We start from the raw sequence: 25,921 nt of genomic DNA, 5'->3' as shown, positions 1-25,921 counted from the left end.
GTGGTCAAGCTGACAAGCAAGAATAGCCCCCATACCCTGAAAGACAACATTTGGCTGTGTTTTTTTCCCTCTAGTCTCAGCAAGGACTGTCCATCTGAAAGGTACATCCAGGAGGGGAAGCTGGGAGAGGACAAAAAAAAAAAAAAGGGGGGGGGGAAGAGAGGTAAAGGGGGAGAATGAGAAGGAGGGGAAGAGGGGAGGGATGAGGAGAGGGGATGGGATGGATAAGGAGAAGGAAGAGGGAGGAGAGGGAGGAAGAGGAAATGGGGAATGATGGGAGGAGGGAAGGAGGGGTAAAACATGTGGTGGGGAAGGAGAAGGTTAAAAGTGTAGGAAGGGTGGAGAAGAGGAGGAGAAGAGGATGGAGGGGTGGTTTTAATGAGAAATTACCCCGTTTGAACACCTGGTACAAGTTGGTGGGACTGTTTGGAGAGTTGGCAGGGCAACACTCTGAGTGTTGGTGGCTACTCCCTGCTTCTGGTGTCTTCTCTCTGCTTCACACTTGCAGTTGAAGATGTAAGCTCTCACCCACTTGCTCCTGCCAGTACACCTGCCTGCTGCCATGCTCCCCCACCATGATGGACTCTTATTCTTCTGGAACCAAAAGCCCTATAAACTCGCCCTCCTGCAAGCTGCTTTAGGCCGTGTGTTTTATCACAGCCATAGAAAAAGTAACCCTACCAATGCCATCAGAACCCAGCTTTTTCAGGAAGCATGAAGCCATGGGTTCTACCTCAGCACCCCAGCGATGCATAAACCGGCATAGGGAGGCAGAGGCAGGAGGATCAGCAGTTCAAAGTCATCTTTGGCTACACAGCCTGTTCAAGGCCAGCCTGGGCTCATGAGAGTCTGTCTTGGAAGAAATAAAAGTTTTGAAAAGATGCTGAAAAGACAGAACCCCTGGAGGACTGTAGGACTTCTGAAGAGCTGCTGGTCTTTAGTCCACATCAGAAGGCTGCAGAAGCTAGAGTGTCTTGTCAGCAGAGGGTAGATGGACTCACCAGGGAGAAGGGAAGGCAGGTAGGCAATGCAGCCCTGCTTTCCCCTCAGAAGTTCTCATACCTGGGCTGCCGGAAGTTACTGCCTAATCTAAGAGAGAATCTTCTCTTCTCAATTAACCCTTCCAGGAAATGGCCTCACAGGGGCTTGGAGGTCAAGATAACTCTGTATCCCCATCCCCAAAAATATAGTACCATGGAACACAGACATAGCCCTCTGATCCTCCTATCAGACAGTGACCACTTTGTCCCAGGCCAGGACTTGGGCAAGGGGACAGAAGGAGGGTGTTGATAGACTCTTGGTCCCATTCGTATTATAGAACTGAGATACATGAGGGATGGGGGGGGGTGCCTCATCTCTAAAGCAAACAGGAATCTTCAATCGACAGGAATGGGCAAGATTAATGAGGCCAGCTACTGCCAACTGCTTACAGGGACTTGAAGGCTTTTGATGTCAGTACATAATGATGACTGAGAAATTAGAACTAATTAAGAGAAAATGAAGTTGAGAGTGGTCTGGTGGGTCCTTTATAGCTGAGCCTAGAAGTGCCTCCAGCCCTCTTGGAGACTGTGTTACCCAGATTTCTTGTTACGATGACAGATATCTGGGGCTAAAAAGAATCTGCAGGAGGAAAGGTTTAACTGGGCTCAGGGTTTCAGAGGGCTCAGGCTGGGGTGGGCTGGCTCTGTTACATCGGGGCCAGGGTGAGGCGGGTCATCATGACAGTGGGAGCACATGGCTGCTCATCTCACAGAGGCAGGGAACAGAGAGAGAGCATGTGTATACCGGTGAGTTTCATCCCTACCCCCTCTTATTCTAGCTTGTGGGGTGCTTCTGTCCATATTCAAGATGGGTCTTTCCAAACTCCCCCAGGAATTGCCCTCAAAGACATACATACCCAGAAGTATGCTTTACAAATCTCCTAGGTGTCTCTCAAACTTGACTGCAGGTTCACAATCAAAATGCACCACAGACTCTGGGAAACCTCTAGGGTCACTAGTCTACTCTCTATGTCCTTTAGAAATGCAGAATCCAGGAACCTACACAGAAGTCGGGTGTGGCTATGTGCACCTGGAACCCCAGCCCTATGGGAGCATGGGAACAGGAGGATCACCGAGGCTCTGTTCTGGTTTGCTTTCTGTTGCTGTGATAAATACCATGACCAAAAGCAACTGGGGGAAGTCAAGGATTTATTCTAGTTCAGAGGTCACAATCCATCATGAAGGCAGGGCAGGAGCTTAAGGAAGAAACCCCAGAGGGAGGGACAGTGCTCACTGGCTGGCTTGCTCTGGCTCATACTCAGCTATCTTTCTCACGTAGCCCAGGCCCACAAGGCGCTGGGCTCTCCTACATCAATCGGAAATGAAGAAAATTCCCCCACAAACATGCAATCTGATGGAAGCAGTTCCTCAACTGAGAGTCTCTCTTTCCAGGGGTTTCAAGTTAACAACCGAGGTTAGTCATCATAGGCTCTATGAATTTGCCAGCCTAGCTCCAGATTCAGTGAGAGACACTGTCTCAAAGGAATAATGTGGAGAGCAGTAAGTACAGCAGGACACTCAGCATCCTCCTCTGGCCACTGCACATAATGAGCTCATGTTCACATACACACATACATGCATGCATATATACATGCATGCATACATACATACACACATACATGCATACATACATACACACATACATGCATGCATACGTACATGCATACACACATACATACATGCATACATGTGTACATGCATGCATACAAACATACAAACATACACACACATTACACATATACCACATATACTCACACAAACACATATACATATAAATAGACAGACAGATATATAGGTAGGTAGACAGAGAGAGAATGTTTTTTTCTTTAATCCAAGCATAGTGATGCACATTTGTAATCCCTTTCGGGGAGGTGGAGATAGGAGGATCCCTGTGCTCACTGGCCAGCCAGCCTAGCCTAATTAGTGAGATCCTGGTTCAATGAGAGACCTTGTCTCAGAAAAGAAGGTGAAAAGTCAGTGAGGTGGCTCAGCTGTTAAAGGTGCTTGCTGCACAAACTTGGCAAAGTTCCATTCCCAGAACCCATAAAAGATAGAAGGAGAGACCCTACTCCATAAACCTGTTATCATGCATGAGCCCATGTGCTACGGCACACACACACACACACACACACACACACACACACACACACACACACCACATACACACAAAATAGTAAGTAAATAATTTAAAATAAAAAATAGATACAATTTTTTTTGAGCTGAGGATCGAACCCAGGGCCTTGCGCTTGCTAGGCAAGTGCTCTACCACTGAGCTAAATCCCCAACCCTAGATACAATATTTTAAAACGACATATGTGGTGTCCTGAGGAATGACAACTGATATGACCATCATCAATAACATCAGATATTCAGAATCCACTAAACAAGGACAGAGAGCAAAGGAGGTCAGTTCAGACAGACATTACCAACTAACTGGGCAGGTTGGATAGGACCCAGCAGGGAGAAGGAGACTGGTTTTATCTAAAATATGTCTATCATCTCTGTCAAAACAAGTGACTATTCAAAACATGTCTCAGGCTAGTGAGAAGGTCCAGAAGATAAAGTGCATGCTGTGTGCCATCCTGACGACTTGAACCCAACCCTTAAAACCCGAATCAGAAAATCCAGATGCAGCAGTATACATCTACAGTCCCGACACTCCTATAGAGGGATGGGCAGGAGAGAGAGAAGAATCACCAGGAACTTCATAGGTCATAGAATGTGTGCATTCACATACCAAGACACAGTACACACACACACACACACACACACACACACACACACACACGTGTGTGTGTGTGTGTGTGTGTGTGTGTGTGTGTGTGTGTGATTTTTAAATTAAAACAAACAAAAAATAAATAAGCTAATTAAAAGTGAGATGGCTCGCTCGGTAGTTAAAGAGCACATCTCTTGCAGAGAACCCAAGTTTGGTTCCCTGCACCCATATTGGGTGATTCACAGCCGGCTGTAACTTCAGTTGCAGAGGATCTGACTCCTTCTTCTGGCATCATCCATGGGCACCTGCACTCCCGCGCACATAACCACACAGAGATAAACATTCACTTGATTAAAAATAAATAAGTGAAATATCCACATGCAAAAGGAAGAAACTAAAGCTTGTGATAAGATTGTCAGAGGGAACAGCTGGAAGGTCTGTGCAGGTGTGACATCAGGCAACTCTGTGCACTAAGACTAATTCTAAGCAGGGGTGGTAACGTGGGCCTATCATACTAGCACTCAGAAGACAGGGGCAGGAAAAGTATGAGCTCAAAATCTGTCTGGGCTATACAGGGAGTCATTAACAACTCACTGTAATCTTTTCTCAAAATAAAAAGTAAAGAGTTCTGGGGTGTGGCTCAGTGGTAGAGCACCTGCCTAGAATCCCCCAGTGAGGGGCTGGGGTGTGGCTCAGTGGTAGAGCCCCTGCCTAGAATCCCCCAGTGAGGGGCTGGGGTGTGGTTCAGTGGTAGAGCCCCTGCCTAGAATCCCCCAGTGAGGGATTGAAGGGTTGCTGAACCCCAAAGTTAATATATTACAGAAATATGTTCTTGAAGTGGGGATGGTTGGGGAAACCCAGAATCAAACCTCTAGAAGATTCCATGTTCACAAAGTCTTGCTTCACAAATCCATCCAGACTCCTGTGGTACATCATGGTGGCACATGCCAATCACCACAGCATTTGAGATGCTGAGGCAGGGAGATTACGACCTCAAGGTCAGCCTAGGCTACATACTGAGATCTCCGTCCCAAAAACCCTAGTGAGCTGGACACGGTGGCACACACCTGTAATCCCAGCATTCAAGAGGTGAATGAAAGAAAATTTAACCACTGAAGGTCAACCTCGGCTACCAAGCCAAGTTCAAAACTGGCCTGGGCTACACAAGACTCTCTCTCAAAACACAGAACAAAGAGCTGGGGAGATGACTCAGTCAGTAAAGTGTTCACCTTGAAAGCATGGGGACCTGGGTTTTAATCCCCAGCACTCTCATTAGTAAAAAAAATAGTAAAGGCCAGACACAGTGGCATGTGCTTATAATCCCAGAACTAGAGAAGCAGAGACAGGATTCCTGGAGATGGGGTTAGATCACAGGCCATCCAGTTTCGCCTACTTGATGAGCTCCAGGTTCAGTGAAGAGATCCTATCTCAAAAAAAAAAAAAAAAAAAGAAAAAGAAAAGAAACAAGGCAGGTAAGCAACCAAGTAGCAGCAACCAAAGTTGTCCACGTGCCACACATATGCACATGCAGGCCACATATATACACACATACATGCCACACATATGCCATGCATGCCACATACACACACGTGCACCCAAACAAAAGCAGGCATTTGCGCACGTGCACACATACACACACACACACACACACACACACACACACACACACACACACGACAAAAGAGTTCCACAACTCAGTAAAGCACAACACAAACAATAAGCCTGCCCATCACCTCCCTCTCCCTGCTCAGCCTAACAAGTCTAAAGCCTCAGAAAGGAAAAAAAAAAAAAATCTTTAACCCAATTATGTCAAACCCCACTGGATCCATTTGATCCGGGAAAAATATCATGGCTGGCAATCACAGAGAATATTAAGGTATTAGCAGCTACGGTTTTAGAATTGCCTTGGAAGGGAGCTGGGAGTAATCGCACATCAATTGCTTTAAAAAAAAAAAATCAGCCGTAAAAGAAATTTACATTAGTGTATAAATTACCCTCTCAGCAATATAAATTAGGATTTTATACCTCCTAATGACAACAGTACAGGCCCCGGCTGCGCTAGGCAGAGTTCCTGGAGGAGGGAGCCGCCGAGCCCTCCATCAATCTGGCACCTGGGTCCAAGCGCGAAAATGAAAAGCAAAAGTGACTTGGATCCAAGCTGCCTGCCTGGAAGGCAGCCTGGCTGGAAGATCCTCCAGCTCAGCCAAGCACCACCAGGGCAGGTGGAGGACTCTTCAAAGCTCAGACTGGGTTCTGTGGAGGGAGTGCAAAAAAATATTGGCCTCCTGTAGCCCTCCCTAGACCTTCTTGGGAGACAAAGGTGCTGGATTCTCCCGCAAAGCTGTTGCATTATAAATACTTTTGTAATTAACATTGGGGGGGGGGGGTCTGTCTACTTTTACCCTGTGCTACTGTAACAGAAAACCCCAGAACGGGAGTTTATGAAATCAGAGGCTTAAAGCAGGCATGGTAGTACACATCTGGAATCCTAGTCCTCTGGAGGTGGATGAGGATAGGAGGGTCAGGGGCTCAAAGTCAGCCCTGGCTACATGGCATATTTGAGGCCAGCCTGAAATGCATAAGAAACTATCTCACTGGCCCAGAAAGGACACTGGGCCAGCGAGATAATTCAGCGGGTAAAGGCACTTGCTGCCAAGTCAGACGACCAGAGTTTGATCCCAACAACCCGAACAGTAGCAAGAAAGAACACACTCCCACAAGTTGTCCTGTGACCTCCACATGCACACTGTGGCAAGCATGCCACAGACACACACACACACACACACACACACACACACACGCACGCACGCATGCACGCACGCACGCGCGCACGCACGCACATAATAATAATAATAATAATAATAATAATAATAATAATAATAAAAGAGGATCATTAGAACTAAAGGAGGAAGGGGGAAGAGGGAGAAAGAGATACAGAGAAAGAGAACAGACATTTAATTCTTGTACCTAGAGGTGCTAGGAAATCCAAGGTCAAAGGTCTTGTCCCATCATCCCATGCCAGAAGGCAGGAGGGTAAAAGGTGGAACAGGGGTCATAGCAGTTACTTCTGGATCACCGCCATTTCAATACCTGACAGAAACAAAAGAGGAAAGATTTATTTCGGCTCATGGTTTTGGAGGGGTCCAGTGCATCCTGGCAGGGAAAGCCTGGGGCGTGGCTTAGCTGTGGCTTAGCTGATCACAGCTGAAGGTGTGGTAGGAAGCTATTCATATCATAGTGGGCTGGGAACAGAAGCGGAGGGTGGGGGTGGTGCGCCCCACATACAGCTCTTTGATGCAGCCTGGACCCATTCCTACCAGTGGCTGCCACATCAGGATCTGTATTATTTACCTTTTCTTGTCACAGAGGCAAAATTCCTGACAACAGCAACTTCAAGGAGAAAGGATTCGGGCTCACAGCTTCAGAGTCCAGAGCATCAGGAAAGGCGCCCTGGCTGCCGCTCCATCACAGCAGCGGACTCTCATAGTACACACCGTGGCTCAAATCTTAGCAGATCAGAAAGACCAGTGTGATTCCAACTCTAGGAGAATCCAATTCCCCCTCCTGGTTTTTTCAAGCATCTGCACTCATGTGCCCGTGCCCACACATGTACACACATACAGAATTTTAAATAAACGAAGTCTTCATAAAGAACAAAAAAGGCAAAGTCTAGACTAGACCAGGCCTAGGCTGTATAGTCTTCAAGTCCCATCCCCAGCTAGCCTCTGTTGCTACCTAGGCTACAGCCTCCGAACACAGCGTCACTGGATGGGACCAAGTGTTCAAACAGGATCCTGTGAGGGACATTTCAGATTTGAACCATAACAGAATCTGACATCCCAGATTAGATTGGGAACTGCTTATGGGTTCCGCAGCGGGGCTGTGGGGAAAGTGGGTTCGTCTGCATGTTGTGGTGATTTACAGGCTATGTAAGGGGATTCCAGTTGCTGGAGATCTATAGTCTTTGTTTGATTGTTTGTTTGTTTGTGTTTTTGTTTTGTTTTGTTTTTGTTTTGAAGATTTATTTATTTTGTACACAGTGTTCTGCCTGTATGTATGCCTGCAGGCCGGAAGAGGGCACCAGATCTCATTACGGATGGTTGCTGGGAATTGAACTCAAGACCTCTGGAAGACTAGCTAGTGCCCTTAACTGCTGAGCCATCTCTCCAGTCCCAAGATCTATAATCTTAATGTGTTAGGTACTTTTCCCATTGTGTAGGGAAAATACATGAGAGAATTTAACTAACTTAAGGAAGAAAGGATTCATTGTGACTCACAGATGGAGGGTACAGTTTATCATGGTAGGGGAAGGCATGGCATCTACAATCAGGAAGCAGAGAGAGATGGACGCTGGTGCTTAGCTCACTGTCTCCATTTTATTCACTCTGGGACCCCAAACCATAGGATGTGCAACCCATTCAAGGTGGGTTTTCCCAGTTCAGTGAGACCTCTCTATAAATGCTTCACAGACACCCAGAGATGAATCTCCCAAGTGACTTAGATCCATCCCATCTGTCTGCAAAGATTAAGCATCACACTTAGGAGAGTTGCAATTGATGGCACCTGCCAGAATGGAAGATAAGAAGCAAAAACATAAAAAGACACAAGACACCAGTAGCCTAAAAGAGAAGCAGAGTTGTGCAGCTGTGGCACATGCCTTTAATCCCAGCACTTGGGAGGCAGAGCCAGGCAGATCTCTGTGAGTTCGAGGCCAGCCTGGTCTACAGAGTGAGTTCCAGGACAGGCATCAAAACTACACAGAGAAACCCTGCCTTGAAAAATCAAGAGAGATAGAGAGAGAGATAGATAGATAAGTGGGAGCTATGACTTTCCGCCTCTCCTGGAGTTCAAGGTCAGCCCTTAACCTTGGTGACTTCCCCCACAGGCTGATTCTCAGACCCTGGATTGACTTGATCAATTAATTAACATGGGAACCAGGTCTCCATGAGAATATTTTCTAATGACAAAAAAAAATTCCTGCAGAATAAAATGGTATGCGTCACTTGTCAACAAACCTCCATGCATTTTAGTGAAATAAACATCTGATTCTAGAGAGAGGGGGGGAAAAACTTAATTAAAACTGCGGTTGGTGCGCAAGTGATTTACGAGATCACTTCCAGCCTTCGCCCCAACGATTCCCTGGAGAGACACCAATTATCTCCCAGGGATGTTGGGAAATTCTCAAAATACTCTTCGAAACAGCATGAATCTTTAATACATTTTAACTTTTTAAAAAATCAGATCACATAGCACTTTTTCCAGAAAAGTAACACTGCAAAGTTTGGAGGAAAGTGAAATTTAAAATTTAAAAAAAGAAGAAGAAGAAGAAAAATACTTGCCGACAAATCTTGGCAGTCAAAAGTTTGTGTTAACTTTCCGTTGCTGTGACAAGGTACTTGAAGCAGATCAACTCAGGAGTTTAATTTGGCTCACGTTTTCTGTCCACGGTCGTTTGACTCCATGTCTCTGGTCCTGTGTGAGACAAAACATCATGGCGGACGGGAAGTAGTGGAGCCTAAACCGTTCACCTTACAGTAGACAGGGAAGAGAAGGGAAGGAGGAGATGGGGAGGGAGAGAGATGATGAACAAATTATACCCTTCAGCCAGGCAGTGGTGGCACCCGCCTTTAATACCAGCACTCGGGAGGCAAAGGCAAATGGATCTCTGAGTTTGAGGCCAGCCTGGGCTACAAAGAGAGTTCCACAACAGCCAAGGCTATACAGAGAAACCCTGTCTTGAAATAAATGTGTGTGTGTGTGTGTGTGTGTGTGTGTGTGTGTGTGTATGTGTGTGTGTGTGTGTGTGTGTGTACACCCTTCAAGGCCTCAGCCTCAAAGATCCATATCCACCAACCAGGCTGCACATCCCAATAGCCATTAAGTTATGATTCCATCAATAGATGAATCTACTGATAAGCTCAGAGCCCTCATGAGGTCCAAGGCCCTGACTCTGAGCACTGCTACATTGGGGCCAAGACTTCAGTTTTTGTGGGGTGACATTTCAGATTTGACTGATAACAGAGATAACAAGTGTTCACCCCAGGACTTCATGGGATGCCTGTTGTAGCCCCACTGGGTGCTAGTCACTGTAATAAAAAAAAAAAAAAAATCCAAGACTCACTCTTCCTGCCCTGGAGCTTGAGAGCAGAGGTTGAGAAATCTGTCTCATGGTTCCTTTCTCCCAGAGCTAACGCCTAGATTGGCAGCCTCTTGCACGGGTGGGAATTAGTCCAGAGTCTCAATAAATATTTGGGATTTTCTTTACGGTGCTTTCGAGAATGGAGCCCAGGCCTGACATGTGTGAGGCTTTCCTTCATTACTCTACCACTGAGCCCTTTAAGACATATCCTTACCATGTAGCCCAGACTACCCTGGAACTCACAATCTTTCTGTTTCAGTCCACCAAGCAGTAAGATTCCAGGCATATACCACAAGACATGTAACACCATGCCCAGGAAGTGTGTGTGTGTGTGTGTGTGTGTGTGTGTGTGTGTGTGTGTGTTCAACCTCTGGTGTCTTCCTCAATCAGTATACTGGTGGGCCAGTGAGCCCCAGGGATGCTCCTGTCTCCATCCCCCCAGCACTGGGATCAATCACAGTCTCTCACTGGTACACTTGGCTTTTTCGTGTTGGTTCTGGGTATCGAACTCGGGTCCTTATTCTCAAATGGCAAGCACTTTACAGACTAAGCTGTCTCATTGGAACCCCCCACCCCTGGCAACCCTTAGGATTCTTGAGTGACAGAAGAGTCTCTTACTGTTCAAACTGAATCTTTTGAAACCCACAGCGGAAGACCTCCTAGGCAGCTTCAGGATTGTGATTCTAGAAAAGCCAACTAGACTGCAGTATGGAACTTTTCATCTCATGCCTAGCTCCAGAGAGGCTAGAGAAACCAGGGACTGTATTCAACCATGCAGTCTACCATGAAAGTCATCCCTTAGGCCTGTGTAATGAGACCCCAGATTTTTAAATTCTGGAAGCACTAATCTCAAGGGGCTTCCAAAGTTGGTCCTTAAGATGGGCTAATGACACCCCAAAAGAAGACAGAATTGTACCTGCCGGACACACATCATCCCATATACCTTCTGAACTATCTGCCCTAGAATTAAACTGTAGTTCTACATAAATTTCTGGACTAGGGTGTGTTTCACTGATAGAGCACCTGCCTAGAATCCCCCGGTGAGGGGCTGGGCTGGGGTGTGGTTCAGTGGTAGAGCACCTGCCTAGAATCTCCATGAGGAATTGGAGGTGTGGTTCAATATAGAACACCTACCTAGAGTGAATGAGGCCCTGGGTTCATTCTCTACTACTGCAAAAATAAATTAAAAATTAAACACTTGTTCTCTAGCTCTTAGCACTGTTATAAACTCTTTAGGTAGTAGGGTCTACTCAGAGGAAGTCTGAAGACTCCATTTCCTGTCTGTTCTCTGTTTCCAGTTCCACTGAAATGTGAGAAGTCCAAGCCACCTGACTGCCTACTGCCACGCCTTATCTGCTAGGATGGACTGTATCCCCTCAAACCTTCAAACTGTATGATCAAATAAGTCCTTCTTCCCTTAAGTAGCTTCATGTCAGGTGTGTGGTCACAATGATGAAACCAATAGGGAATAGAGATGAGTTGAAAGAGATGTGGCTATAGCCAGGTGTCATCTAAAAGGAGTATCTCATGCCCTGTGCTGGTTAGTTTTAAATATCAACTTTTGCCGAGTGGTGGTGGCGCACTCCCTTAATCCCAGCACTCGGGAGGCAGAGGCAGGTGGATCTCTGTGAGTTCAAGGCCAGCCTGGTCTACAAAGCGAGTTCCAGGACAGGCACCAAAACTATACAGAGAAACCCTGTCTCAGAAAACAAAAAATAAATAAATAAATAAATAATAAACAACTTGACATAGAATCGTGGGAGAATAGAGCCTCAGTTGAGGAATTATACGGGTAAGTTTGGCCTATGGTCACGTCTGTGGGGGAATTGTCTAAACTGTTCATTGATTCAGCCCACTGCGGGCAGAACAATTCCCTAGGCAGGGAGTGCTAAACAATTTAAGAGGGTAAAGAAAGCTAAGCACTAAGCAGGCAGGAATCCATTCATTTCTCTCTTGCTCTTGACTGCGGATATGATGTTAGAGTAGTTGTTTCAGTTCCTGCCTTAATTCCCCCTCAATGATGGACAGTAACTGGGAGTCATAAACCAAATATACACCCTTTCCTTTCCTACATTGCTTTTGTTCACAGCAGATAAAACACACAGAGAGGAGAGAGAAGGTGGGGTGGCATTGTGTTCCCCAAAATATTGTGCCGCTTAATAAGCTTATCTGGGGTCAGAGAACAGAAAAGCCACTACATACAGAGGCTAGAAAATGGTGGCACTCACGCCTTTAATCCTAGCATTCCAGAGGCAGAAATCTGTGTGGATCTCTGTGAGTTCAGGGCCCCATTGGAAACAGCCAGGCATGGTGACACACGCCTTTAATCCCAGAAAGTGAGCCTTTAATCCCAGGAAGTGAGGACAGAAACCAGGAACTAGGCTGGTTAAGCATTCAGGCTTTTGAGAAGCAGTTCAGCTGAGATTCATTCTGGATGAGGACTCAGAGGCTTCCAGCCTGAGGAAACAGGATCAGCTGAGGAACTGGCAAGGTGAGGTTAGCTGTGGCTTGTTCTGCTTCTCTGATCTTCCAGCATTCACCCCAATACCTGGCTCAGGTTTGTTTTAATTAATAAGACCTTTTAAGATTCCTGTTACTGCTACCGCTAGGGAAGGGGAGGGGAGAGGAGAGGAGAAGGGAGAGGAAGAGAGGGGAAGAGACGAGAGGGGAGGGGCGGGGCGGGGAGGGGAGGAGAAGGGAGAGGAGAGGAACAAGCCCCCTTTATCATCTCAATTAGGAATACTCTGATTCACTTTCTTAGACTGTCATCAACCATCTTATGTTTGATCAGCAGACTTGTGACTCCATGGGAAAGAGGTATAGGGCCCCAGATAGATGAGGACAGCTGAGCCAAGGAAAGAAAAATGCCCAAGGAGGAGTGACAGGCAACCACCCAGGAATGTGACAGCATTCAGCAAGATCTGTTCCAAGAAAGATCTGTTCCCTGACAAATTCCCCTCCAGAGTAAACTCCCAGTAAGTGTTAATAGCAGAATCCATAAGAAAAAAGGTTCCCATGCACAGAGCGTATTCCTGAGGGGCCACTTTGCTTCTTGCTGCATGCAGTTACGACCCTCTGAGGAAGACTGTCTTCCCACCAATTGCTTGTTTCAACAGAGCAGAGGGCCCGAGTTTAACAGAACCTGACAAGCATCTTTCAGCCAGGCAAGCGATAGGGGAGAACGGGAAATGGATGACAGGAGCTGATGGAAAGCCGTGCAACGTGAATGTGAGAGACCTGGATTCAAGGCCATAAACTAGGACTGAGAAGACAAATCAGTTAGTAAAAAAGAAAAAAAAAATGCTTGACAGGAAAGCCTGTGAACCTGAGTTCAATCCTTAAAAACCATATTTAAAAAAAAAAAAACAAAACAAAAACAAAAACAAAAACGGGTTGGTAGAAGTACAATTGGAATCCCGGAGCAGAAGAGATAAAAACAGGAGGACCTTGTGGGCTCACTGTCTTCCAGCCTGGCATGATTAGTAAGCTCCAAGCCAATAAAAAGATTCTGTCTTAAATAATATATGTGGATATGTGGATCACATGTGAAGAATGCCATCTGAGACTGACCCCTGGCTTCCATGTAAATGTGCACACATGCATGCACTCATATGAACACAAACATACAGCAATACAAAAGAACCCTAATCTGTGGTCTACTGATTATAATGATTTTAAGAATTGGGGAGTGGGGCTATTGGAGAGTAAATAAAATGATGCATATTGATATTCCTAAACCTGAGGAGAACCAGGTGTTGGCTTACACATAGTATCCAGCCCCAGCCCCTCACTGGGGAATTCTAGGCAGGTGCTCTACCACTGAGCCACACCCTAGCCCCTCACTGGGGGATTCTAGGCAGGGGCTCTACCACTGAACCATGCCTCCAGCCCCTCACTGGGGGACTCTAGGCAGGTGCTCTACCACGGAGCCATGCCTCCAGCCCCTCACTGGGGGATTCTAGGCAGGGGCTCTACCACTGAGCCACACCCCAGCCCCTCACTGGGGGATTCTAGGCAGGGGCCCCACCACTGAGCCACACCCCAGCCCCTCACTGGGGGATTCTAGGCAGGTGCTCTACCACTGACCACACCCCAGCCCTTCACTGGGGGATTCTAGGCAGGGGCTCTACCACTGAGCCACACCCCAAAAACTCTTACTAGCAGACTCTAGGTGATCACTCTACTGCTGAGCCAACACCTTAGCTGCCTCCATCTCCAGAACTGTGAAAAATGCAATTTGTATTATTTATTTCTTCCTTCCTCCCTTCCTTTTCTTTAGTGGTCCTGGGGTGTTGAATCCAAAGCTTTGCTCATGCTGGGTAACTACTCTATCACATCCCAAGACCCATCATCAATTGAAAACATGATTCCTATCCAACTCTTCAAGGTCAGCAACAGTAAAAATAATTGATATACTTGGATATTAGGCTGTGTTTTTTTTTTAAGTTTCTAAGTACTTACAATTCTTGATAAGATGAAGTAGACATAATTCTGCTATTGTACAAACTGAATACAGCTACTAAGTTTTTAAAAAAACATACACTAGAAGAGGGATCCACAGGTAAACTGTTCACTGCACAACTGTGAGGAGCAATTTTTGGATCCCCATAATCCACATAAATGCTATGACAAGGTTGTGGCCCAACTGTCCTGAATCCCAGCACTCAGGAAGCAGAAATGGGATCCCCAGAGCAAGCTGGCTAGGTAGCCTGGCTGTGTAGGCTAGCTGCCCATTCAATTGAGAGCCCCACTCCTCAATAAAGTGGAGAGTAGCCAGGCGGTGGTGGTGCACACCTTTAATCCCTGCACTCAGGAGGCAAAGGCAGGTGGATCTCTGTGAGTTCGGGGTCAGCCTGGTCTATAGAACAAGTTCAGGAGAGGCCCCAAAGCTACACAGAGAAACTCTGCCTCGAAAAAACATAAATAATAAATAAATACATAAATAACGTGAATAGTGATCTAGGAAGAAGCCTAGTCATCAACCTGCGGTGTCCCTACATACACAAGCCCACATATATGCATACACCATATATATATATACAATCCTAAGGTAAAAATCCTTAATGAAATAGTAATAAGTAGAAATTAATAATATACAAAATGAAGTATAGAGATGGAGGCAGAAACATCATTAGTTTTAGGGCACCCTGGGGCTCTACAGCAAGTAGCCATCTCCAAAACAAAGAAATGAGGCCCAGTGATGATGGCTCAAGCTGGTAATGGAGCTTGCTGCCAAGCCTAGTGACCTGAGTTCGATTCCCAAGACCCACATGTGAATGCAGAGTACTGACTCCCACAGATTTCCTCTGATCTACATACATGCACCATGAAAGAGAGAGAGAGAGAGAGAGAGAGAGAGAGAGAGAGAAACAAGTAAGTGAAAATGTTATTTGTTAAATTAAAACAAACACACCAACCAACAACAAAAGGGGGAGCCATGGATGGCCCCAAGGCTGACATCCTTGCTTCTCTGAACAGCGTGTGGAGAAGCTGCCTTTCTATCTCATCTCAGCTCCCTGCTAGAGAAGAGAGATGCAAACGTGGTCTCTGATCCCAGGTCAGTGGAGGCAAGACGCTGACGTCATTGTTGCCATGCGTAGCCAGGCAGGTTACATTACCCATCTGAGCAGGCAAGTTGGGGGGTTGACATCCAGCCTGTGTTCGGCTCCCGACCTCATGCCCCTTAGCACGGGGCTGTGTCTGCCTGAAAAGGGGTGCCCTTTTTCTCATTCTCTCAGATGGCTGAAAGGATCCCACTTCAAGCAGTGTGGCGCTGTTTTTCACTCTGTTGTGCTAAGATGACCCCGAGGCCCCTTGGAGCGATGCACTTCTGTGGTTCTCCAACAAACAGCTCTGTGAGCTCGGTAGGGTTCTGTTCTGAGCCCTCTTAGCCGAGGGCTACTTTTGAAAGAATTAGAGCTGGCTTTCTTGGAGTAAAACCCTCCATGATCTCCGGCCTCTTGCTGCCGAGAGCGCTGAGCTGGTCAAAGCTGTGCGTTTTCATCACACGGCTTTCTCCTGGCCATCTCTCCTGGCTTTCATTATATACTGTTCATCGCAGTGACAGAAAGGCTCCCATTGACAGGAAGTAGACGCACCTGCTGGCATCATCCACGGGCAGCTGCTGGCAGTGTCTGATGATGGAGATGCTGCTGTCCTGAATCAGCACCCACAGCTCCACGCACAGCTCTGCGGGCGATAAGCAGTCTGTGTTGGATGACTGTTGCGTGCACAGGAAGAGGGTGGGCTGGGCTTCAGGGAATAGTGTGAGAAAGCACGGGAAGGTGAAGATGGGAGATGGTTGTCTGGGTGAAGTGTTTGTTGTACAGACATGAGGACCTGAGTCTAATTCCCAGAACTCACATTAAAAAAAAAAAAAAAACAGAGCGGTACACACTTGTAAGCTCAGCACTGGGGAGATGGAAACAAGAGGAGCCGTGAGGCCCACTGGTTAGCTACACACCTATCTCAAGGGGGGAAAAAACAGTAGGCTCCAGCCAGATAAAGACAGTTGCCACTAAGGCTGACAACCAGAGTTGGATCCCCAGGATCTACCTGATAGCCAGGGGGAAAGAACCTCTGAAAGTTGACCCCTGACCTACACACACACTCCAATGCACGCACATGCCCACATACATACACACTAAATAAGTAACAAAACTGTAAGAAAAAAAAACTTAATTTGACTTTTTATTGATTCTTTGTGGATTTCACGTTATGCATCTTGGTCACACTCATCTCCCTGCACCTTCATGTCTGCCCTCTGCCCTTGCAATGCACCACCGCCCCCAGGATAAAACAAAATAAAATTTTAGAGAAAACAAAAAAGAAAAGAAAAGAAAATCTGGTCATGGAAGCTGTAGTGTGGCCCAGTGAGTCACACAGTAACCCTTTAGTCCACACACCTTACTTGCAAGTGCTCATTGCCATGAGTCATTGGTCTGGTTTGAGGCATCTGCTACACTATCAATACTGGGCCCTCACTGGGACTCCTCTTGGATATCCCGTTGTCCTGTGTCATGGAGTTCCTGCAACTTTAGGACTTCAGGACTGGCCCCTTCACGTGTTCCAGCAGATCATTGATGGGGTGGATGTTGGGATGGGCCAACCCATAGCCCTGGTGCTGGGCCTGGGTAGTTGCTGGGTTGGTCAACCTTCCAGTTCTCCCTCATCCTCAACACCAGGGTAAGCTCTCTAGCACTGCCCTGTCTAGCTCACCCTGCACAGTAAGCAGCAAGGGGCAGGGTGGATTCTCTTGTTCCCATGCCCTCAGCTCACACACACCTACACCACCAGGGCCAGTTCTACTGTGTTGCCCAGGCGAGGTGCAGGGGCCAGTCTCCTGAGCGCTGCAGCTAGTGAGAGGCAGAGCTAGCTCTTTCGGTCTTGTGACCTCAAAGACAGCTCTCCCACCAGCCACAGGTTGGGGGGAGGGGAGCCTTCTCTCCCTCACCCATGCCACTGACCAGATCTCTCATGCTCACATTCTCAGAGGCAGCTTACCCACGCCCCTGTTAACAGGGCCAGCTCTACTGTGCTGCCCAGGTGAGGTGCAGGGCCTGCTCTCCCAAGTGCTGTAGCTGGTGAGGGGCAGGGTCAGCTTTTCCACTCTCATGACCCAGGGGCCCCATCTTTCCATCAGCCGCAGGCACTGGGTGGACCCATATTGTCTCCTCCCAGACCAGGGTGGAGAGCCCTGGGCAGGCATGTGGATCTTCATCTCCCACTCAGTCTTCAAGAAAAAAAAAAGTTTAAATAAATAAATAAATAAATAAAAATGTGGATGACTCCTGAAGAATTGACACATAAGATTGTGCTCTGGCTTCCACACACATGCACACACATGTATTTGAAGACACACAAACATATGCACATGCACACACACACACACACACACACACACACACACACACACACAAACTGCTGCTGTTGGTTGTCTGGATTCAACTAAAACCCAAAGATCTGGGCACTCCTGTGAGAGACTTTCTTGACTGGATCCTTTGAGGTAGAAAGACTCACTTTAAATCCAAATCCTTTGATGTCTAAAGACTCAGAATAAATCTGGGTCATACCTTCTGGTGACAGCTTACATGAAAGGACCTGGAGAAGGAAGCTTTTGTGCTTTTTTTGCCTGCTTGCCTCCCTCTCGCTGGCAAGTTCAGCTACCCTGCTGCTGAAGCAGTCCTTCACTGATATTAGGACCTATTTCTATGAGACTCCAACATAGACCAAAGACCAGCAGCTCTCCAGGAATCTTCTGAGACTCCAGCACCAGCTTGGGACTGCAGAAACATCCAGTCTCAGGGGCTGAACAATGACTGGACCTCTGGTCTTTCCATCAGGAGACAGCCAGGGTTGGACTAGCTGGATCACAGCCTGTAAGCTGCTCTAATAAATCCCTTTTGTTAATATATACAAATTTATTCTATCAGTTCTCGCTAGAGAATTACTTCAATTCATTCTGAAATGCTTTTCTCCCACAAAGTCAAGAATCTGGCTTTACCTGAGTTCTAAAAGACTAAAGAAACTCCTCAGGCAACTGGCCACAGCTTGGTGTTGTGTGTCTGCCCTTTGCCACTGACAAAAGGACCCCAGGAAGAATTATGGTTAACAGTCTGCTTGTGGACCAACACCCCAGGGTCTAACCTATCATGGTCTATCCCCTTCTTTTATTTTATTCTTTTACAAACTTTATCAAGTCTTCCAGGCCAGGTTCTACACCAGTTTCCACATTCCACAGTGAACTCATGTATGGTGAATTGAAAGAGAATGGTCCCATAGTTGGGTTCATATATTTGAATTCTTGGTTCCCAGTTTGGTGGAACTGTTTAGGAAGCATTTGGAGGCGTGGCCTTGTTGGAGGTGATGCGTCACTAAGGGTGGCCTCTGAGGTTCCAAAAGCTCACTCCAGGCCCAGTCTCTCCCACTCTGCCTACAACTTACTGATCAGATGTGAGCTCTCGGCTACTGCTCCAGCGCCATGCCTCCCTGCCTGCTGCCATGTTCCCCATCACGATGATAATGGACTGACCCTCTGAAACTGTAAGCAAGCTCCCAATTAAATGCTCTTCTCTGTAAGTTGCCTGGGTCATGGTGTTTTGTCACAGCAATAGAGCAGTGGCTAAGACACCAAGTCTTACTGTGGAGGCTCCCACACAGTAGATGACTTGAGAGTTACACTATCAGAGAGCTGCCCTATGGGGGAACATAAGCCATCATTTTAGCAATGGCTAAGCTGCCCCAGTATGGAGCACACAGCTCTGTAGGAGGCTGGGTGGCAGAGCAGAAAGGAGGACAATCTTATCATAAACCTCATCAAGAGGCTAGAGAGATTGCTCAGCATTTAAGAGCACCTGTTATTCTTGCATAGGACGAGAGTTCAATTCCCAGCACCCAATTTGGGAACTTTTACATCTCAAAACGTCTTGCATCCTCTCTCCTTTCTCTTCCTCTTTTCTCTTTTCTCTCTCCCTTCTCTCTCTCCTCTGTGTGTGTGTGTCTCTCTTTGCCCTGCTCTGTTTCTCTCTTCCCTACCTTCCTTCTTTCCTCCCCTCCCCTCTGCTCTCTCCAACACTCCCAGGGCATCTAAGTGCCTTTGGAATAGAGAGGATGAGGGACAACTCGCTAGGAAACCTCCAGGGATTCTCTAAACGTTGGTGCAGCCACAGCTCAGCCATGATCTTGAATGCTGATTTACTGTCATTTTAATATCTCAGCAAGTGAAGGGCACCCTCATAAAGCATCATCACAGCCCTCAAACAGAGAGGAATGGCTTCCCTTGTGCAGGGCTATGAAACTCCGTCCTTGTGATCTGCAGCCCAAGAGGCAAAAGAGGAGAGCATTAATATGCATCCGGGAAGGTCTCAAGGAGAGAACAGCTGCACAGCCATGAATGTGGATGTCCAAATAGACCACACTTCACCAGAGAGTGATGCCTAGAGAGAGAGGCAGCTTGTGATTAGTGTGTGGGAGGGATTCTAGAATCAGCGCATTACATGGGTTACAGAGCCCCCACCTTCTGCTTGCCATCACATGGGTTACAGATACATGCCACCATTTATGGAACATGTCTTGGCTCAGTGTCTCAAGAAATTTTAGTCCATCACAGCAGGGAAGACATGGCAGCTAGAGAGGGTCAGTCCCTGGTCGAGGGGCCATGATATTAAACAGAAAGACAATGGGACCAGACGCAATGATCACCCTTGGATATCTGGACCCCAGTGACTCACCTCTATCAACCAGAACTACCAATGATATCAATAGCCAGAGACCAGCTGTTCAAACACAAGACTATGGGCAATGTCTCAGATCCAACCCATCATAGTGCCCCTGGGAGCAATGTCCAGAAGTAAGGTCTTGTGGGGAAGGGTGATTGGGTCATGAAGTATCTGATCACATCAATGAATTTACCCATTGATAGTATTGTGGCTTTAATGGAATCCCGAGAGTGTAATGATTTAACTCTCACTCTCAACTTGGCACAACCTAGAATCACCCAGGAAGAGAGTCTCAGTGAGGGATGGTCTGCATCGGGTTAGCCTGTGGTCATGTCTGTGGGGAACCGTCTAGGTTTCTCTTCTGTACCTATGATAAAATACTCTGACTGAAGAACTTAAGGGAGAGACGGTTTGTTTTGGCTTATACCTCCAGAGAGATTAGGGAAGACAGGACAGCTGGCAGGGAAGGCCTCTGGCTGAAGGCAGAGACCAGATTCTCACATTGTACCCAAAATCAGGAAGCAGAGATTGAACAAGACATAAGGACAAACTATAAACCCCCCAAGCACACCCCAATAATGTAAGTCCTCCAGCAAGGCTCCACGTCTAAAGGTTCAACACCTGCTGGGAACCCAGTGTCCAAGTACATGAGCAGATGGGGTACATTCAAACTATAACAGGTCCTGTCTTAAAAGAGGCAGGGTGGCTGCAGAGATGGCTCAGCTGTTGAGAGTGCATACGGCTCTTCCAGAGGACCCCAGTTTGGTTCCCAGAACCCACATCAGCACTCACACTGCCTGTAACTCCAGTTCCAAAGGTTCTGATGCTCTCTGGCCTCTGCAGGCACACACACACACACACACACACACACACAGAGTACACACTTAGACACACAGACATATATAGAGACTTGTTTTAATATATTATATATTATAATTATATATTTGTGTGTATGTATGTATGTATGTATATGTGTGTGTGTGTGCGTGCGTGCGTGCGTGCGTGCGTGTGTGTGTGTGTGTGTGTGTGTGTGTGTGATTATATATATATATACAATCACAGGGTGCAGGCATCCAGAGCTTTGCCTGATAATCAAGCAAGATTCTCTGAGCTACCCCATGATGCTGATCCTAACATAGGACCCCAGACTATCCATGCAGCCAGTCAGCCAAGGAGAGCTGCATTTAATAAGCCTAACGCGTCCCAGGTAGCCTGTGACCCCCCTAATTAACCCTGCCCACCCAGAAGTGACCTTTCACCCAGGACCAGGAAGGAACCCTGCCTGCCTTCACAGGTTTCTGTTATCTTCACAGCCTTCCAGGCACTAAATCACCCAACAATGGCTGCAGGTCTAACCCGGTTGTAACAGATTTGTTCACGGATCAAAGTCATCTGAGGGAGCATCTGTAAGCTGACCCCCGGCATGGTGTGCACAGCTGTAGGTCTCTACACTGAGGCTGAACCAGGCAGATGGATTAGCAGTGAGAACATACCTCTGAATGAGTCCCTGTGGAACCTGCTCACCCCAAGACCCCTGGAGCACAGCGCTCACATTCCTCTTGAGGCCCTCATCAAGCTTTGCCCCGATAACAATGAGACAGGAGTGAGTAAGATTTATTAATAGGTGAGTTGTGTGGTTTTTTTTTTTTTCTGCCTCTCCTCACCTCACTGCCTCTCGCTTACCCTGCTTAAAAGAATATAGTAGTAAATCTCTTTGTAAGAGACTAGATGGGGTCAAAGTGAGGTCTAAGAAGCAGAGGAGAGAAATGTTACAGAAAGGAGTTAAATTCCTCAAAACAAGAAGTTGTGAGAGAGCCAGTGAGATGTCTCCGTGGGTGAAGGTGCTTGTCATGAAGTTCAATCCCTGGAGTTCAATCCCCGGAACCCACTGAAAGTTGGACAGAGAGAGCAGACTGCCCAAAGTTGTCCTTGGACCTCTATATGCGCATGCGGTGGCACACACGTGCCCATATGTGTCCTTTACCTTTATATTGCTCTGATGAAACACCGTGACTGTGATGGTTTGAATAGGAATGGCCCCCATAGACGTGTGTGTTTGAATGCTTGGTCCAGAGACAACCGCACCGCACCACACTGTTAGGAGGCGTGGCCTTATTGGAAGAGGTGTGACTTCGTTGGAGGAAGTGTGTACTAGGGGGTGGGCTCTGAGGTCTCAGTAGCTCAAGCTATCACTTCTGCTGCCTTCGGACCCAGCTGTAGAACTCCCAGCTCCCTCTCCAGCACCACGTCTGCCTGCACACCACCATGCTTCCTGCCATGATGATAATGGACTGAACCTCTGGAACTGTAAGCCAGCCCCCAATTAGATGTTTTCCCTTATGAGGGTTGCCGTGGTCATGGTGTCTCTTCACGGCAATAAAACCTTAGCTAAGGCAATGACCAGTGCCACTTATGAAAGGAAGCAGTTGACTGGGCTTATGGTTTCAGGGTTATCGAGTCCATGACGGTGGGACAAAGGCATGGCAGCAGGAACAGCCGAGAGTTCCCATCTTGATTCTTAAGTAGGAGGCACAAAAGGGCACACTCTGGATGGCACAGATCTGATCTGAAACCTCAAAGCTGGCCCCCAGTGACACACCCTTCCAACAAGGCCACACCTCCTCATCCTCCCCAGATAGTCCCACCAACTGGATTCCAAGCATTCAAGCCTAAGAAGCTATGGGGATCATTTCTGTTCAAACTGCCACACCATACATACACAACATGTACAAGTGCATGTACACACACACACACACACACACACACACACACACACACACATACACACACAGAGGAAAGGAAGGAAGGAAGGAAGGAAGGAAGGAGGGAGGGAGGGAGGGAGGGAGGAGGAAGGAAGGAAGGAAGGAAGGAAGGAAGGAAGGAAGGAAGGAGGAAGGAGGGAGGGAGGGAGGAAGGAAGGAAGGAGGAAGAAAGGAGGGAGGGAGGGAGGGAGGGAGGGAGGGAGGGAGGAGGAGGAGGAGGAGGAAGGAAGGAAGGAGGAAGGAAGGAAGGAGGAAGGAAGGAGGGAGGAAGGAAGGAAGGAGGAAGGAAGGAGGAGGAGGGAGGAGGAAGGAAGGAAGGAAGGAGGAAGGAAGGAGGGAGGGAGGAAGGAAGGAAGGAAGGAAGGAGGAAGGAAGGAGGGAGGGAGGAAGGAAGGAAGGAAGGAAGGAGGAAGGAAGGAGGGAGGGAGGAAGGAAGGAAGGAAGGAAGGAGGAAGGAAGGAAGGAAGGAAGGAAGGAAGGAAGGAAGGAAGGAGGAAGGAAGGAGGGAGGGAGGAAGGAAGGAAGGAAGGAGGAAGGAAGGAAGGAGGAAAGAGGAAGGAAGGAGGGAGGGAGGGAGGGAGGGAGGGAGGGAGGGAGGAAGGAAGGAAGGAAGGAAGGAGGAAGGAGGAAGGAAGGAGGGAGGGAGGGAGGGAGGGAGGGAGGGAGGGAGGAAGGAAGGAAGGAAGGAAGGAAGGAAGCCAGGCAGACTAAAAAGATGGTTCAGTGGTTAAGAGCTCTTAATACTCTTGCAGAGGACCCAAGTTTGGTTCCCAGCACCCACACTTGGGCGGCCATAAATTGCCTGTAACTCTAGCTCCAAGGAACCCAACACCCTCTTCTGGCCTCTGCTGGCACCTGCATACATCTACTCACACATACACATGCTCCTATAAACACAAAGACATACAAAGGCACATTTTTAAAACTTAAAAATAACTCTTTTAAAATAAAAGAAACGGAAGGGAAAAGAAAGGAACAAGGTGAGGTCTGAGAACTCCTGGGCGCAGTGGGTGCCTCATGCCCATAACGCCAGCACTCAGGATGTTGTCGAATGGCTACGAGTTCTAGGCTGGCCTGGAATACAGATGCTGTGAGAAGGAAATGCAATGAAGCCAACGGGAGGCAGGGCATTCAGTGAACAGTTAGATCATGTATGTGGCCAGAGCTGCAGCTGGATAGCCTACCTCCTCCTTCTGCTCTCCTGAACCATACATCCCCTTGCCTGAGTCCTTACAGAACCTCAGCCCACTCTAGCCCACAAATGAGCCCCTGAACCCCTCATAGAGAAATGTGTATTCTGGCCATTGAATATTTTCCAAGGCTCAATCACAGAGCCACAGTAAAGAGCTAGCTGGGCTTAGTTCTGTGCTTGGTGAGTCTGCTCACAAGTCCATTCTATCATTGTGATGTTTAGGGTTAAGTTGTTAAACTTAACAGGATCTACAATCACCTGGGAGATAGGCCTCTTTCATTTGGTTTTCAGAATAGGGTTTCTCTGTGTAGCCCTAACTATCTATCCTAGAACTCACTCTGTAGACCAGGCTAGCCCCGAACTCAGAGTCCTCCTGCCTCCGCTTCCTGAGTGCCAGAACTAAAGGCATTTGCAACCATGCCCAACTACAGGGTATTATCTTGATTGATGTGAAAAGACTCTTTTTAAATTTACTTTTATTTTTAATTATGGAAGAGGGCAGAATATGTACATGTGAGTGCAGTGCTCACAGAGGCCAGAAGAGGCAGTTGTGAGCCACATGACACAGGTGCTGGGAACCAAACTCAGGTCCTCTGCAAGAACAGAAAGTGCTCTTAACCCCTGAGCCATCTCTCCAGCCCAAAGGAACACTGATCTTAATTGTGGGCAGGGCCATTCCCTGGAAGAGGCATCCTACACCATACAGATGGAGAAAGGGAGTGGAGCTCAAGCCTGCATGCATTCATTACTGTGCTGGCTGTGTATGCCATGAGGCCAGTGACGCATGCTCCAGCTGTTTAGACTTCCCTGGCATGGTGGACAGTACCTTGAGCTATGAGCTAAACCAATTCTTCCTTCTTTAAGTGGCCTGGAACTCACAATCATCTACCTCTCAAGGGCTGGGATTAAAGACATGAACCATCACATACAGCCCGACAACTTCTCTTCTAAGAAAGAGACTAGAGGAACTGGACCTGATGGCATACATACCTTTAGTGCCAGCACTTGGGAGGCAGAGGCAGGTAGATCTCTGAGTTCAAGGCCAACCTTACCTGCAAAGTGAGTTCTAGGACAGCCAGGGCTACATAGAGAAACTGTGTGCGTGTGTGTGTGTGTGTGTGTGTGTGTGTGTGTGTGTGTGTGTGTGAGAGAGAGAGAGAGAGACAGAGACAGAGACAGAGACAGAGACAGAGAGAGACAGAGTAGACGGATAAAGATGTAGGTAGAGCACTTGCCTAACAGACATGAGGGGCTAGTCTCCATCCTCAGCACCACACAACTCAGGCATGGTGGTGCACACCTGTAATCCCAGCGCTCAGGAGACAGAGACAGGAGGATTAGTTCAAGTTCATCCTTGGCCTGGGCTACATAGTGAGTTTGAGGATAGTTTCCTATCCTTGGACATAGGAAACCTTGTCTCAAGAAGGAGGAGGGGGGAGAAAAAAAAGGAGGAGGAGGAGGAAGGAAGGAGAGAAGGGAGAGGAAAGAAGAAAGAGGTGAGGAAGGGAAGAAGGGAAGAAGAAGAGAAGAGAGAATGGATAGGTGAGGAAGGGGAGGGAGAGGGAAAAGAGGAGGAGGAGGAGATGAAGGAAGAGAAGACAAATGAGAAAGAAAATGAATAATGCTGACATCTGACACGTTAATGACATTGTAGCTCCTCGGATAAGCTTATTCAGAATTTTTGCTTTTTATTTTTCCTGGCTATTGCTGATTAAATTAAAATGAGCCCCATACAAAATTCTGCAGCTCCACTCAGGAAAGAGAAAGTATCACCAGGACCCTCAAGCTCCTGTCCCCTTCTCAACGGAAGAGGGATCAATGTCACCACCAGGGCTCACATGTCATTGGCATTGAC

At 47.4% G+C, this 25,921-nt stretch overlaps 1 long non-coding RNA gene across 1 annotated transcript; it reads right to left on the bottom strand.

The window, feature by feature from the left end:
- Positions 1-5,057: 5,057 nt before the first annotated feature.
- LOC118572697 lies at positions 5,058-7,246 on the bottom strand. Its single transcript, XR_004943506.1, has 3 exons — positions 7,108-7,246; positions 6,724-6,846; positions 5,058-5,179 (listed from the first exon to the last, which is right to left on the bottom strand). It is a non-coding gene; the product is annotated as an uncharacterized LOC118572697 (long non-coding RNA).
- Positions 7,247-25,921: the final 18,675 nt, after the last annotated feature.

Source organism: Onychomys torridus, chromosome 22 (assembly GCF_903995425.1).
Source record: "Onychomys torridus chromosome 22, mOncTor1.1, whole genome shotgun sequence".
NCBI classification, from domain to species: Eukaryota; Metazoa; Chordata; class Mammalia; order Rodentia; family Cricetidae; genus Onychomys; species Onychomys torridus.
This window is presented reverse-complemented; position numbering and strand designations above follow the sequence as displayed.